Source organism: Rhodnius prolixus, unplaced genomic scaffold (genome assembly GCF_049639745.1).
Source record: "Rhodnius prolixus isolate KJV_2025 unplaced genomic scaffold, Rpr scaffold_9, whole genome shotgun sequence".
Classification (NCBI taxonomy): domain Eukaryota; kingdom Metazoa; phylum Arthropoda; class Insecta; order Hemiptera; family Reduviidae; genus Rhodnius; species Rhodnius prolixus.
Genome location: NW_027411604.1, coordinates 16,315,479 through 16,330,787, shown reverse-complemented (window position 1 = coordinate 16,330,787; position 15,309 = coordinate 16,315,479). Strand labels below are relative to the sequence as shown.

Genomic DNA, 15,309 nt, shown 5'->3' with positions numbered 1-15,309 from the left:
AAAGGTATGCCATGACTTTCCCAAATAGATAATTTACTGAACAGTAAAACCTATTGTCATTTCCAAGGCACGGAAGTAGGTAACATGACTTTGAATGCTTGACTCTTTTCGAGGCACTGCCTGACCGATTGTTATAAGCGCCAACGCTGGAGGATTCATTCCGCTCTCTTGAATGCATTGGGAGGAGGCGAGTTACTCGTACCACCACCAGGGCGATTATCCCTCAATTCTGGACAAACTGCCCATTCTGGGGCTTTCTTGGAAATAAGCGCCAACGCTGGAGGATTCATTCCGCTCTCTTGAATGCATTGGGAGGAGGCGAGTTACTCGTACCACCACCAGGGCGATTATCCCTCAATTCTGGACACACTGCCCATTCTGGGGCTTTCTTGGAAAGGAAGCTGGACTTCTTAATTTTGGGAGTGTTTTTGGGAGTTTTGTTCGTTGGCACAGAGAATGGTGATACGTGACTCCCAACTGAATCCTAAAACCTCTCTGGTGAGACTAGCTCTCTTCATCTGATGAAGTCATCTAAGGTAGATAATAGGTAGGTAGTATTACTTCTGATCTCACGGAAATACTTGACAAAATGTAAGGAAATAATTTAAACAAGTACTTAAACTTTAAACAAGTACTTAAACAAAAATTCATATAGTTTGTACTTCAAATTACAATTTCCCACATAACTGCACTGTTGAAAAATATAAGAATGTGAATAAACCTTAACAACCGTTTGAACCCACAAATAGATAATCCTTAAATCGGAATGTGGAATTAACCAATACAATTAGATATCTTACAAAGAAACTTCCCTGATCTGTTAGACTTGGTTTATCAAAATTTTCTATTGTACCCTATTTGAAACTAAGCAAATTAACCTTCGATTATAAAAATAGCACTTGTTTAAAATATTTCCTAACATTTTCTCTAATATTTCAGTGAGATCAGAAGTAAATGTTTAAAGCGCAATTTGTAACCTTTGACTTCCTTATTTTATGACAAACTACTTTAAAAATTGACTACTGGTCCATCTAAAAGAGTTTTCAATGAATTAAACAACTTGATAAACTAACACTGTTGAGTGCTCATGAACACGTTTTCTTGCAAAACAGACGTAATTTCGCATATAAAATGAAAGCCCATTAGACAAGGAAACTTTTTATAAAAAGTACCGGCACCTAGCTCTGATAATGATCCCCATAAGGGCCTAATGAGTTTTCTTACAAATTTTGATTACTCTGATTTTTCCAGTATTCGGGAAAAAGATTGAGGCTGTTTGGAGAATAACTTATGCTTCAAAATGGTGTCAATTTTTAGAAAATGTATCTGTCTTTTTAAACATATCGTCAGAATCGAATTCGGACTAAAACTTTCTGAGTAATAACATTTTTATTGCAAAAAAGTAATGATTTAAAAAAAAAAATTGAAGTGACGTCATTCAAGAACAGTGGAGAATATGAAGTTGGCCCACACGTCATTGAACTCCACTTCGGATGTACTACAAAAAATTGGCCTATGGACATTACTTACTGGTTCAAACTGTATAGAAGTGCCACGGGTGGAAACAGGTTGCAGAACACTCCTTTTGAGGACTTTAACCTTACCTCTTCACCAAAACTGCCTCAGAACACAGACCAGCTAAATTATACTAAATTGAATAAACGTTATCCCATTTATTTCAATAAAAATTTAAAACTAAATTCAATAAAATTGGATTATAATACTTTTTTTAAAAAAAGTTATCTATTAATTAAACATATTTTGTACCAACATTCTGCAGGTTAATGAATGGAAATTAGTGAAGCAAATAAAGCGGTGATATCTGGCCAGCTAAAATGATGTAGCCTAGTAGATTGTTGCGAGATTGAAACTGTTTAACAAGTAATTATCTATTCACGAACTAAATCACGCCGCCTCCGCCGCTCGAGAGCGGCTACTCTACCCTGTGTTATCCCTGCTGCCCACCACCATACTTTGGTCACAAGATACTACGTCACATCCATTATTAAGGATTTATTATTGAAATTAACAATTTCCTTTTATTTTTAATACGTAATTGTCGCAACGTTGCTTTATTCAAGAAAGATTTTATATTCAAACATTTGCAGAAACTAATCTAAATCTTTATTATGAAATTTTAGTAAAAACTTTATATTTCTAGACATTTATATTACAATTACTCCTACTTTCTTAGGAAACAAAAATAATCCAATTTGGAACCCTAGCTCAGGTACTTAATAATCACTTTATAAAATTTTAATTTATACTACTTTATTTCAAAAATTGAAATTTGCTGTCGATGTTTATCAGCTCACCATAAATCTAGGTAACCGTGCGAGAGGGGACAGATGTTTTTTTTTCTCGCTCACGTTGAAGTTCTTTTTTTACGTCAATAAAAGCTTATTAGGGTATTGGACAGCAAGGTAAGCTATTTAGATACTTTAACATTTATCCCAAGTTGATTTACAAGATCTCCAAAAAAATTTTTTCTTCAGACAGATGGCAAGTACATTTGTTTATTGTGCAGCTTTGATTAAACAATCATTTGAATTAGGGGTTCTGCGAATATACTAAGAATAAACTTAGAAGAATTATTCCAAAGCTGCATTGCATCCTCCTGCAGTTGTCCACTTCAGTTGTGGATTACTGATGAAATTATTTTAAGCAGGTTTCTGAGGACTAGCCATTTCGGCAAGCTCCGTAAGTTGTCGAAGAGTTGAGATGCACTTTAAACTGCCATTTTTGAACTGAATACTTCATTAAATACAAATGCTCTTATCAATTCTGCCCATTGTCCAGTTTGTTTGGCGATTCTAGGCTGGCGTATCAATTTAATGTATACGTCATGTACTTTAATAGAATCTCTGGCCATCTTTATTCATTGAAAACAAAATAATGCAAAAACTTATACTCTTAATCTCCCTTGAAAAAAACTAGATGGGGAATTGGAACTTCATTTAAAAATAAAAATGCACAAATGCATACATATAATTTCTATCAAAAAATCGAAAAGCTTTTTTATTCCGGACAGTGTTCTCTCGTTACAGACAAACTGTCCATCCACAGTGAGCTGTAAGAAGCTCCTAGGAAGAAAAACATTTTTACTTCTAGCGGAAAACGTTATTTAGATTGCTCTGTTAAATTAAATCTCTACAGCGAGGCATCACTTTATCTTTATTTTATGAGCATACGAGTAGCTCAGACGTATCCAACATTTTTACGTTCCAACATTAACAGTTGTTTTACTGATTTAAAATTTAGAGATTCACTCCTGCTACAGCTACCCAAACAGAATAACCTCGACATTCTACTGGATGTACAATAGCCTAACGAATCTTAAAAGTAATGTTAAACATGGAAAATTTAGTTCAACAAAAAGAAAAGCGAGATCTGTAGCTCTAAAGACGTCCTCGCTCTGCTGGGATGGAGAAGACACAAATTCAGAATTAATGAACACCATGATAATTTTGAAAAAAGATAGGGCTGGTTACATTTTCCATCAAAATATGTAGGCATTTGAAGGTAAAAAAAAGCCAACAGTAGAATTAAATGAATATGTCGTATTTAGAAGATCGTTAGGCCCAACACTTTGATTGGAAATATTGTCAGAGCTCGGTAATTCCCGAGTAAACCTTTATTGTACTAAAGCCAATTTAATCACAGAAATTACAGAAAAGATGATCTGAAAAAATAATAATAATGGTAAATCACCAACATGATTGACTAGATTTGATTGCGACTTTTATAACGGAACTAATGCATATCAAACACCCAAACTGATAAGAAATTTGAACGTACTGTAAAATTCATGTTTGTCGACATAAATTCATCACGATTGGTTTTATTTTCAGATTGCAAACATACTTTCATTGGAATAAAAAAAGTTAGATAGTTTGTATTTAGAAGTTATTCGTACAAATATAGTTCATTTCATTTTAACGCATCTAAATCAAATCTCCTTAACAAAAACTTACAGTTTTAAAAGTTAAGTATAAGGGTTGATTAAACGCCAAAAGGTACACAAATCAGCTAGTACCCAACATTTCATTCATCCTTAGTTCATATAATTTAAGTAATTTTGCTGCATTAACTTTTCCTTCACATTTTTTAGAATTTATTAGATATCACAGACCCTTATGCTGGCCATATTTATCTACAAAATATTTGTTCAAGTAGCACTGTAGATTGACTTTAATATCTATTAATATTAATCTATAATAATCAAACTATTAATTACAGGTTAAAAAATTCAAAAACTTTTTGAAAAAATGCTTACATCAACATACATCAATGATTTTGTTTATTTTATTTATTTATTTTATTTTATTTATTTTTTTAAATCGTCTGTTTAAGTTCATTCTTCGATTAAAGTAATTGTTATTTTATGTAGTAGCCAAACGTTTATAATTAAAGGTAATAATTATCTGGCTTTATCGCAAATAATATGGTTTTCTTCAATTACATTCTCAATCTAGGTGTTCTTCCCACAATGTTGTATACATGTAATATAAAATAAATGAGATATGCATACGTTTAGGACATCTAATTATTCCAGTATTTTACTATAAGTAAAATTAGGGGGTCTAAATTAAATTACAATTGAGAAATGAATAAATAATGTTGAATAATCTACTTGTTATTAACTGTGTGTTATTTGTGCTCACGAATATTTCGGTAAGACGAATTCAAGACTGAAATATTCTTTTAAATCCGTGATTCAAATTTAAACAGTAGCCGACTCTAGATTAGATTAGATCTAACCATCTAGCCGACTCTAACTTTGTCTTTTTCTACTTTTGCATATATCGTATATATGTGACATCTCAGAATAAAGGGCAAATTAAAGCTAAATCCGAAGAATAATTCGGAATAGAGTTAAAATAAAGTACCTATTTAAAAACGGATATAATATACATCTTATCATAATTATAACAAAATAATATTATGAATGAACTGGCCAGCATAAGGGTCTGTGATATCTAATAAATTCTAAAAAATGTGAAGGAAAAGTTAATGCAGCAAAATTACTTAAATTATATGAACTAAGCATGAATGAAATGTTGGGTACTAGCTGATTTGTGTACCTTTTGGCGTTTAATCAACCCTTATACTTAACTTTTAAAACTGTAAGTTTTTGTTAAGGAGATTTTTGTACCTTTTGGATAGATTTTCATTTTTGTCTATTTTGCGAAGTTACATATCTGCTTTACAGATTTGTTTAAAATTTGGAATAAGCAATTCTATCATTATAACCTGAAAAGGTGTTAAGTCGGAACTGTAACTACCACTGGAGAGATCTTTATAAAGAATGATTATAGTTGCCATCCTCAATAACAATTTTTTTGAGAAAGCGTTTTGAATAAAATAGGAAGGTATTTGTACGTAACTAGCAAAATTAAACTGCGATTTCAGTACTTCCTTTTAAGAGGAGTAAGAAAAACAAACTGCGAATACAGTACTTCTTCCAAAAAGGCAAAGAGGCAAAGATTTTGAATCGAACGACAATTCATTGATGTAAATCGGTTCACCCATTGATAATTTTAACAGTTGCAAGACTTCCTCTTAGTAGGTGTAAGAGCATGATGGCACTTCACTGCCACGTAGAGGACCTTTAATCACTTCTTCGTGCTAAATTTTATCAAAATCGGACTAAGCGTTATGGAAATATTGGTAATAATAGTTTTAGAAAGGGCTTTACTTGGGTGGGGCAAACTCCCCTCCTTATGAGGCGTAGCGTCGAGACTTTTAAAATGCAAATCTGTACAAAATTTCGATTCGAATGACACTTTATTCATGAAAATCAGTTCACGTGTCGATAATTTGAAACGATTGCTATACTTCCCCTTAACAAGTGTAAGATTAGATCGTCGCTTTAATGTTATGTAGGGGAGCCCTAACCCTATCATCCTACCAAATTTTATCAAAATCGGGCCAAGATTTACAGAGTAATTAGTAATAATAATTTTGGAGGGGCTTACATAAAGGGGGCTAACTCCTCTCCCATTCGATGTACAGCGACGAGATCCCCAAAAGGCACATCTACATAAAATTCCGAATCGAATGACACCTCATTCATGAAAATCGGTTCACGCGTTTAGGCGCTACGCAGTTTACAAAAAAGGTAACAACAACAACAACAACAACAACAACAACAACAACAAGAACAAGAACAACAACAATTTTTGAAAATGCCGTTTTTGCACATTTTCGGCAACTTTTTTCTCAAAATCTATCAGATCTAGGTTGTTGCAAAAAAATTACAGTTATAAAGGAGGGTTTGCCCTACATTATAAAGAAAATTTGGGAATTTTATCTTTTATAGAAAAAGAGAAAAAAATTGTCAAAGTTGGGTGTTTTTCAACGTTACGCTTTTTCCTGCAGTTTTTGATGATCAACCCTTATACAACTGTCCTACCGGACAGTTTTAATATGCACATTATTTATGCGCTGAACATTGTTATCTCGTGGTAACAAGCTTTTCTAGACATACTGGTTTCAGTACCAGATTAGTTTAATGCTTGTGGATATTTTGTACCAAATACATAAATTACTAATCTAGTTTATTACAGAGATGGAATGTATATATAATGGTGATTATTGTGTCTATGTTTTACTTTCATATTTCAGAGAATTGCTAACAACAACTTATCTAATCTGATTTCGCTCAACAGTGAACAATGCCGCAGCGTAGGTAGAAGGCGCATATGTGCGAAAATATATTTCAATGCTTCCTCTCTTAAGTAATTAAAAATTGAGAAATAAACAAAATATCTTAACTCAAAAAAAGACCGCATTAATTTTTTTAACTTTTCAAAATTTCGTAATTTAGTTTTATTTTATTGAAAACAATATGATAAATTAATTTCAAATTGTATTTTACCAAAGTCAGGAAACTTCGATCAGCAATGAGGTTATAAAGTTTAGGCAAACTAGATATATTGGTCATAACGTGTATCCAAGCTATTGCCTGATTTCCATATCCTTAATATCCTGGAGCTTGACTTGTTCACAATAGAAACTAGGTCGCAGATAGAAGGTACATGTTCGGAAAAGAGATGGTGTTACAAGTGTTACTGTACGAACCAGTCTCGTCATTAAGCCGGCGCGAACGTTCCCTCAGAAGAAATGAACCTAAAGTGTGCAGAAATGTGAAGCTAAAAGAAAGCCTAGAAGAATATTAGGAAGGACAGAGTGCCTTCTGGGAAATGCATTAATCGGATAAAGAAGGCAATAAAAGCTGGCATTGTGCAAGGATGTTTGAATCAAATTGTGCTGATAAGTTGCGCTCATCTTGTTAGTGACAGAGAGAAATATAAATTATTCCTCTATTGGTATGATGATTGCTCCTGGTTTTTGTTTAGAAGACAGCAATAACTGCAGAGGTGAAAAGATTGCTTGAGGCGTAGTCTAAATCCGTAATTAACAAATTTCTGGAATAAAATTACTACCAAAAAGTGTGAATAATATTAGAAAGTTCGTTTTAAATTTGTTAATTGTGTGATACATCTTTTTTTACATTTTTACAATCTTTAATGCTATTCACTTCTAAATAATGATTGCAACTGTTTGGTAGTGTTCCAAAAAATGTTATCATTCAACTGTATAACATGTCAACAATCTGAAGACAATTTTTTTTTTAAAGTCTTGAGATCTGAAACAACTGTTTTGTAAGAGTGTTCCATTACAAAGAGATATTTTAGTTGCGATTCAATTGATTTTGAGCGGATCTTTTCCACCAACAAATGATGGTGTTAGCACAAGGATATCGTTGTCAATTGATGTTTTAAAAGTTACAGAAATCTTACTCATTTCTAAACTGTTCAACATTGTAAACAATAGTCTTATTCTTATTTCACTCAACCTACCTTTTTAAAACTTTATTAAAAGTGTTAATTCTATTTTATTTAATTCTATAAGATTTTGTTCCTTCAAGGTTTTCGTTGGTTTAAATTTCGAATTTTCAGTTTGATACTATAATAATTAACTTCTATTTAATATTACTATTAAATTAATTCTGTTAAATGCTGGAAAAAATGGCATAAAAATACTCAAGGTGAACTAGCTTATTCTAGATTTTATCTTTTTTAATCTATTACTGCAAAATTTTCGATATAAGAGATTAAACTATTTATTTACACATGATTTTTTGGTTATTTATTTGAAATAATGTAAAATAATTTTTAGTTTTTACTTGACTGTAGCTTCGTGAGGTTACAATCAGTTGCTAGCCTTAGAAATTTATTTTTAAATCGCTGCAACTTGAGTAGATAGAAAAAGAAGATAGATGCTAGCGTGGGACGAGCGAAAACAATATAGAATAATATTTTATTTCCAATGTTAACCATCTACTCAAGAGTGGGAACTGTCTGGCAATCAACTATTTACCTTCTCTAACGTGTTCACCATGTGTTTTGTGAAAATCAACCATCAAACTAAGGTGACAATCCAAATAAGTTACTGTCTCTGATTTCTTTCCGTTAACCAACAGCCTCATTTAGTAAATAAGATTGCCTTAGTTTCGTTTATATTCAATTTAATTTCCTTAAGATGAAAATATTTCGTTTACATACTAGCTATGTATAGTTAGAGATTTCTCCACGAGAAATTGTAGAGTGCAGCGTCATCAGTAAAAGAGATATTGAAATTTATTGTGATTTTACAATATTATAACTCATAAGTAATGCCCTGTAGAAGACAATAGATTTTTTTAAATGTTAGCTTATAATAAGAGTTAATTTATTGATTTCTTTGATTTTCATTATTTGGATTAATGCAATCCATTCCAGCTTTAATAGGTACGCCAATTTTGTTGGAAAATTTCCTCTGCCTCGAATAGCATTGGATCGTTATTTTATTTTATTTTTTATCTATTCCATCTATTAATCTAGTAATCTATTCCATTTTGTATTTCTATGTAATCTATTTTGCGAAGACTATAAATCTTTTTTGGATAATTTTTTATTAAATTATTATTTATTGTATTTATTCATGAGACTTATTAGTTTTTAGCTTCTTAATGGAATATTAAAGCGCTGGTAGCTTAATTTATTATTTTAGGAAGTAGTGAAATACAAATTTTATTTAGCACGCATGGATATTTTTAATGTTTCCACTAAAGAGTAGTTTCATTGTTTCGACTGAGTAAATGGCGATCACACAGAATGCCAAAAATGCAGGATAATAATTTATCCTGATGCCATACATTTTATACAGGAGTAATTAGTGCAGAGTATGTAAATTCGAAAATAAGCTATGAAATTATCTGTTTACCAAGTTTATATATCCATATAATGAGTCGGAGGTATTCTCACCGCGATTTAGTGCTACCTATAAGCTATACAACAATAATCAATTATTATATTCATATTTAGCGTAATGGACCTTTATTATGATAAATAATTGTAATTTGGGATAAATCCAACGCATGTAGTTTAAGTAGTCATTGAATCATAATAATGTATTCAACTAGAATTAATTAATCATTTATACGGCACCATTTTACCATGATAGAAAGTAAAATCAGTCCGACAGATTGTGAGATGGACTGGGCTACGTTTGTGTTTCTGCCAACTTAAAAGCCCAAAATCGTTTTTATACATGGATGAGTATTTTCTCCTTATAATGAAACAAATTCTTTGATTAAAGGAATTGGAACAAAGGGCCGTTGATAATGGGCTTCGCTTTCACACTCCATGGATAAAGCAATCCACGGATTAAACCCCCAAAATCCATAATCGGGAAAACTGTGGAGATTCTATTCTTTTATTTCTCTAATTTAATGCATAACGTCCTAAAGATTATTGGGGCTCAAAGACAACAATGTTTACTACCGGATCTGAAGTGCTGTAGAGGCACCTAGAAACAGAGAATCTAAAGGCCTGCATTTGCTACCGGTACCTCCGGCTTACTAGTCCATCGAGCTACTAATTGACCTAATTCCTTCCCTTGGAGGCTCTATTGTAGCTCCCTTTATTAGCAATGTGTGCGAGAAAATAGAAGGGAATAGTTTAATAGAGATCACATGTGAAGGTTTTTGTCATGGAGTGGGAAGTAAAACATGGCCATTCATTACTAAATACGCAGATTGGATTAATCCATTATATTATCATCATATTGAATGATGAAATGACATGCTTCCATTCCCCAAAGGATTTCTTCTTTAACAAAATCGTTCTTTGAGTAATAATTAATGTTCCTTTTTTACTCAAATGACATAATAATTCTATAGCTAAACGTTTAATGCAAAACACGTCGTTTAATGGTTCTGTAACTATTATTCAGCTCATAGAAACCTTCAGTCTCACCTCACCTCCTTAGAAAAATGTTTCAAAAAATGGGCTATCAAACTGAACGAAACAAAATCTCAAAACATTACTTTCACTCTTCCTCCTGTCTTTTACAATTTAATTCCTTTACCAGTAGTCAACGTAGTCCGCTCCCTTTGGCTTTACCTTGACAGAAGACTCACATGGAACCCTCATACTCGACTTAAGAGAACAGAACTCAACAGACGCTTCCGACAACTGAAAAGACTACTCGACAACAGATCAAAACTCACTCTGGACAACAAAAGACTTGTATATGTAAGTATATTAATGCCAGTCTGGGCTTATGGCATCGAACTGTGGGGTTCAACCAAACGCTAAAATCTGCAAAGGATCCAGTCCTTGCAATCTACGAGGGTCGTTTGAAAAGTCCGTGCAAAGTCAGAGAGATAGCACCACTGGCGCGTATCGAGGTTATGTTTAGTTAGTAGCATCTCTTGGAAGTACACACACCAAGTTTCAGCCAGATCGGTCTATTTCTTTGTGTTTGGCATTCGTTTGAATCGAGGAAGTCGAGTGATTTTCAAAAAATGGACGAAAAAGAATTTCGTGTGTTGATTAAACACTACTTTATGAGAGGCAAAACGCCTCAGGAGACTAAAGAGAAGCTTGATAAACATTATGGTGACTCTGCACCTTCGATTAGAACAGTTTATAAGTGGTTTCAAAATTTTCGGAGTAGCCATATGGGCACAAGTGACGCTGAACGTTCTGGACGCCCTGTTGAGGTTACTACTCCAAAAATCATTGATAAAATCCATGATATGGTGATGAATGACTGAAGAGTGAAGGTGCATGAGATTGCTAGTGCTGTGGGCATCTCGAATGAACGGGTACATAATATTTTGCATCAACATTTGGACATGACAAAGCTATCCGCAAGATGGGTGCCGCGATTGCTCACGCTTGACCAAAAACAAAATCGTGTGAAGTGTTGCAAGGACGGTTTGCAGCTGTTCCAGAAGAATCCGCAGGACTTTAAGCGTCGTTTCGTCACTGTGGATGAAACATGTATCCATCACTACACTCCTGCGACCAAAGAACAATCTAAACAATGGGTTGCCAAGGGGGGAATCTGCGCCAAAAAAGGCGAAGACCGTTCCTTCGGCCGGAAAGATTATGGCGACTGTCTTTTGGGATTCGCAAGGAATAATCCTCATCGACTATCTGGAAAAGGGTAAAACTATTCCAGGTGCATATTATTCATCGTTATTGGACCGTTTGAAAAAACCGAGCTGCAAGAAAAACGCCCACGATTGGCCCACAAAAAAAGTCCTTTTCCATCACGACAACGCACCAGCTCACACCTCAGCAGTTGTGGTCGCAAAATTAATGGAAATAGGGTTCCAACTCGTTTCACATCCCCAGACTTGGCTCCCTCGGACTACTATTTGTTCCCCAATGTGAAGAAATGGCTGGCGGGAAAAAGATTTTATTCAAACGAGGAGGTGAATGCAGAAACGAATGGCTATTTTTCAGACTTGGACAAATCCTATTATTCGGAAGGGATCAACAAACTAGAGCAGCGTTGGACGAAGTGTATAAGCCTAAAAGGAGACTATGTTGAAAAATAAAAAAGGTTTACCCCAAAAAATTAAGTAGTTTTTTATTTTTGCACGGACTTTTCAAACGACCCTCGTAAAATTCTTCGCTCTATAGTAAACGCTCCTTTCTGCGTCACCAATCAAACCATTCACACAGACTTGAACATTCCTTTCGTCACACTAGTTGCAAAAAGACGATACAGAAAATTCCATCTTAACATTCAAACGCACACAATCCACTTGTACAACATCTATATTCTAGAACATTTCCAGACAACACTTTTAGACGTCTTAAAAGACAGTGGCCTCGCGATCTCCTCTCTGATGAAGTGAGTCAGTTAGAATTTAGAATGTTTTTAGAGTGTTACCGCTGGGTAACTTCTCCACTCTGATATCTGTGAATGTTGCTTATTGTTACCCTTGTTGCTTATAAAGCAATGCGTTGATTGTAAATAAATAAATGAATTTTTTTAACAAAACTATTATTTATTAAAGACAAAAAACAAAAAGAGATCGTTTTTTGTCTTTGATATTAAGCTTTTAGTCTTGGCAATTTATCCAACAAACTGTGATAAATCTTCTGGTACTTGATTTCTTAGTTAATCCTTGAGAAGGCACAAAGCAAATCTCTTCTGAAAAATAACCTTATACTTCCAACTATGGTAGGGTTAGTTGGCGAAGTAGTGCAAGTAAATGCTGTCTAATCATGTATGCTGTCATAAATAGTTCAGCTGGGTATGCTGTTCAGACAGACACATATTGAGAAAGAATGGCAGTAAGATTATTAACATGTAGTCCCGCTTGATCTGAATTTTTTGAATACTATAAAGCTTATCTAGCAATGCTAAATTTCATTCATCTGAAAGCAAAATAATTTTAGAGGAGACTTACGCCAGAACTACCGAACAGTTAACGTAGACGGAGGTGGATGGCAAACATATTTATATATTTTTCAAAAAAATATAATTCAAGGTCTATACCTGGGAATCGAATCCAATACCATAGCTTTGCTAACCTAGCACAGCAGTTGGATATGAGATACTAACCGCTCAGCCACCGCTGCATTTTTGTAGCAGAATGTTTTAATTTTTTTATTGTGCATATCATTGTTTCATTTAGCATCATTCAATCGTTGCTCATCCAACATTTATTTAGGGAAAGCATTCGTTCGGACATCTGTATTTAATTCATAAATATGGCCTGGATTGCTAGCTTATGTTTTAGCAGGATAAAGAGGTCCTCGGTGCGAGGCCCCCAAAAATCAGTTCGGTTGTGTTCGGCTCTTCGGGGCCGAAAGTGCATAATTTTATACTTTGCCCTTAAAAACCCTTACCAGGCTCTTAAGTATAATTAAATATACATTACTGGAGGGATTGCTCTATTTAGGCCCACAGGCTCACAATAGGCCCTCCAGGTTGCGGTGGCGTAGGCTTTTTTAACCAGCACCCATGGAATATAATCTGACCAGCGTATTTAGAAGTGGAATGTTTACATTTATCATAATTTTTTAACCTTCACATCATCGTTCTTCAACCAACTACTCTTTCAAATTAAATGCAACAAGATAACTGGAAAGAGGTTATAAAAAACATGTGAGTTACACCATGTCCAAACTATGTACTGAGATCAAACAGAAAAGTTAATTTCATTCAGCTTTGAGGCTAGTGTTAGCAATATTGTAAGGTTTACTGCATTTAAAACTAGTTGTAAAAAATAGTTATGAAGGTCAGACATTATTAAATATATAGTTATATTGGTGTAAATATCTCACTTTAATAACTGGAATATAATACCTGTGTAAGGAGCCTGATATTAAATATCTATTCTGGCAAGGATTTCCAACACTATACCATCTGTCGACCATGAAATGTAGTACAATTCAAAATGTTGCAGCAAGTTAGAGTTATTATAAAGGGCAGAGATTTTTACTATTTTTTAATTTACTGTCGTGCATGTGTGGCGATGTTAACAAGTTAATATCTTAAAGTGATGGGTTTGTTAGAAAGCTTCTTTGGTCCATAACACACATATTTTTTCAACGCACTTTCATAAATCCGTTTAACTTTTAACCTCTGCCCGTACATTGATTTTCACCTTCTTTTTAGAAAATATCCTAGAATTAAACCAGCTGCAGATGTCCATTGCATTTTCTAGAGTAGTTGCCCTACTCAGAAATTAAAAAAAAAAGACTGGTGCATTACTAAATATGTAGTTTAACTTTTTTTTTTTTTTTTAAATACATCTTTCAACCCCTGAAAATCTACAAGTAGCTAAGCTTTCGATAACAGAGGCGTCTCGACCTTCCAAACTAAATGAATGCAGTTTAAAATTACAGTGGAAAGAAGCAGTAAGAAAGAATCAGAAAGAAATAGTATAAAAAAGAAAAAGCCATAATTGATGATAATTATTGAAAAAAGAATGTCTTAGGTTCTTAGAAAATTTGGAATATAGTAATCACAGTTGTGAAACACATTTAGAACTTATTTTACATGAGTATAATCTTATGTTACTTTAAGTAAACGCAAAGCATTTTAACCTTATGCTTTAATCATTTTAAATATAATTATTAAATGTAACAAATATATTTTGATCCCTATGTGATGCTTCACAGAGCATTTTTTTGATTCACCAGAATCAAATGTTCAATCTTCTCTAAAACTCATGAAGTCTTTTTTCTTTGCCTTTTTTACTTGTTTTTTATTTTATTCTTTGTACTTATACATTTACTTTAATTGTTCAGCTTCATACAGCCTTGTTACAGATAAGCTATCTGTGTCTTGCAACCTGATCAACCTAGTACTACAAATAGATCTTGTACGTTTTGTTAATGTTTATTCTTACAATTGTTAAACATAAATATTTTGAACCGAAGTCCCAACTCTGCTTCTAGATCCATAAAATAGTAAAAACAGAAGAACCTCATTTTTACAAGTAGGTAAATAGCATCAAACTTTTTGAAGAAAATTAATTTAAATGAAGGAACCTTAACCTTCTTTGTGACCCATTTTAATTTGGAAAAAATTAATTTACAAATACTTCCTGCCAATTTGGATCTCATTGTGAGCTCTTCTATTGTTCACGCTTCCCCTTACAAATTCATAATACTTTTTTTTTAAGTCTGGTTGCAAACGCCAACTAGGTTTCTCTTGTGACTGTTTATTCTATACTTACGGATTCTTCTGGAACAGCTGCAAACTGTCCATGGCAACACTTCACACGATTTCGTTTTTGGTCAAGCGTGAGCAATCGCGGCACCCATCTTGCGGATAGCTTTGTCATGTCCAAATGTTGATGCAAAATATTATGTACCCGTTCATTCGAGATGTCCACAGCACTAGCAATCTCACGCACCTTCACTCTTCTGTCATCCATCACCATATCATGGATTTTATCAATGATTTCTGGAGTAGTAACCTCAACAGGGCGTCCAGAACGTTCAG

The 15,309-nt window shown here is 33.6% G+C and overlaps 1 protein-coding gene across 4 annotated transcripts in view; it reads left to right on the top strand.

Moving 5' to 3' along the window:
* The window catches only part of Dh44 (corticotropin-releasing diuretic hormone 44), a 222,266-nt gene that overhangs the window by 151,395 nt on the left and 55,562 nt on the right, over positions 1-15,309 (top strand). The gene's annotated exons all lie outside the window — the stretch shown is intronic.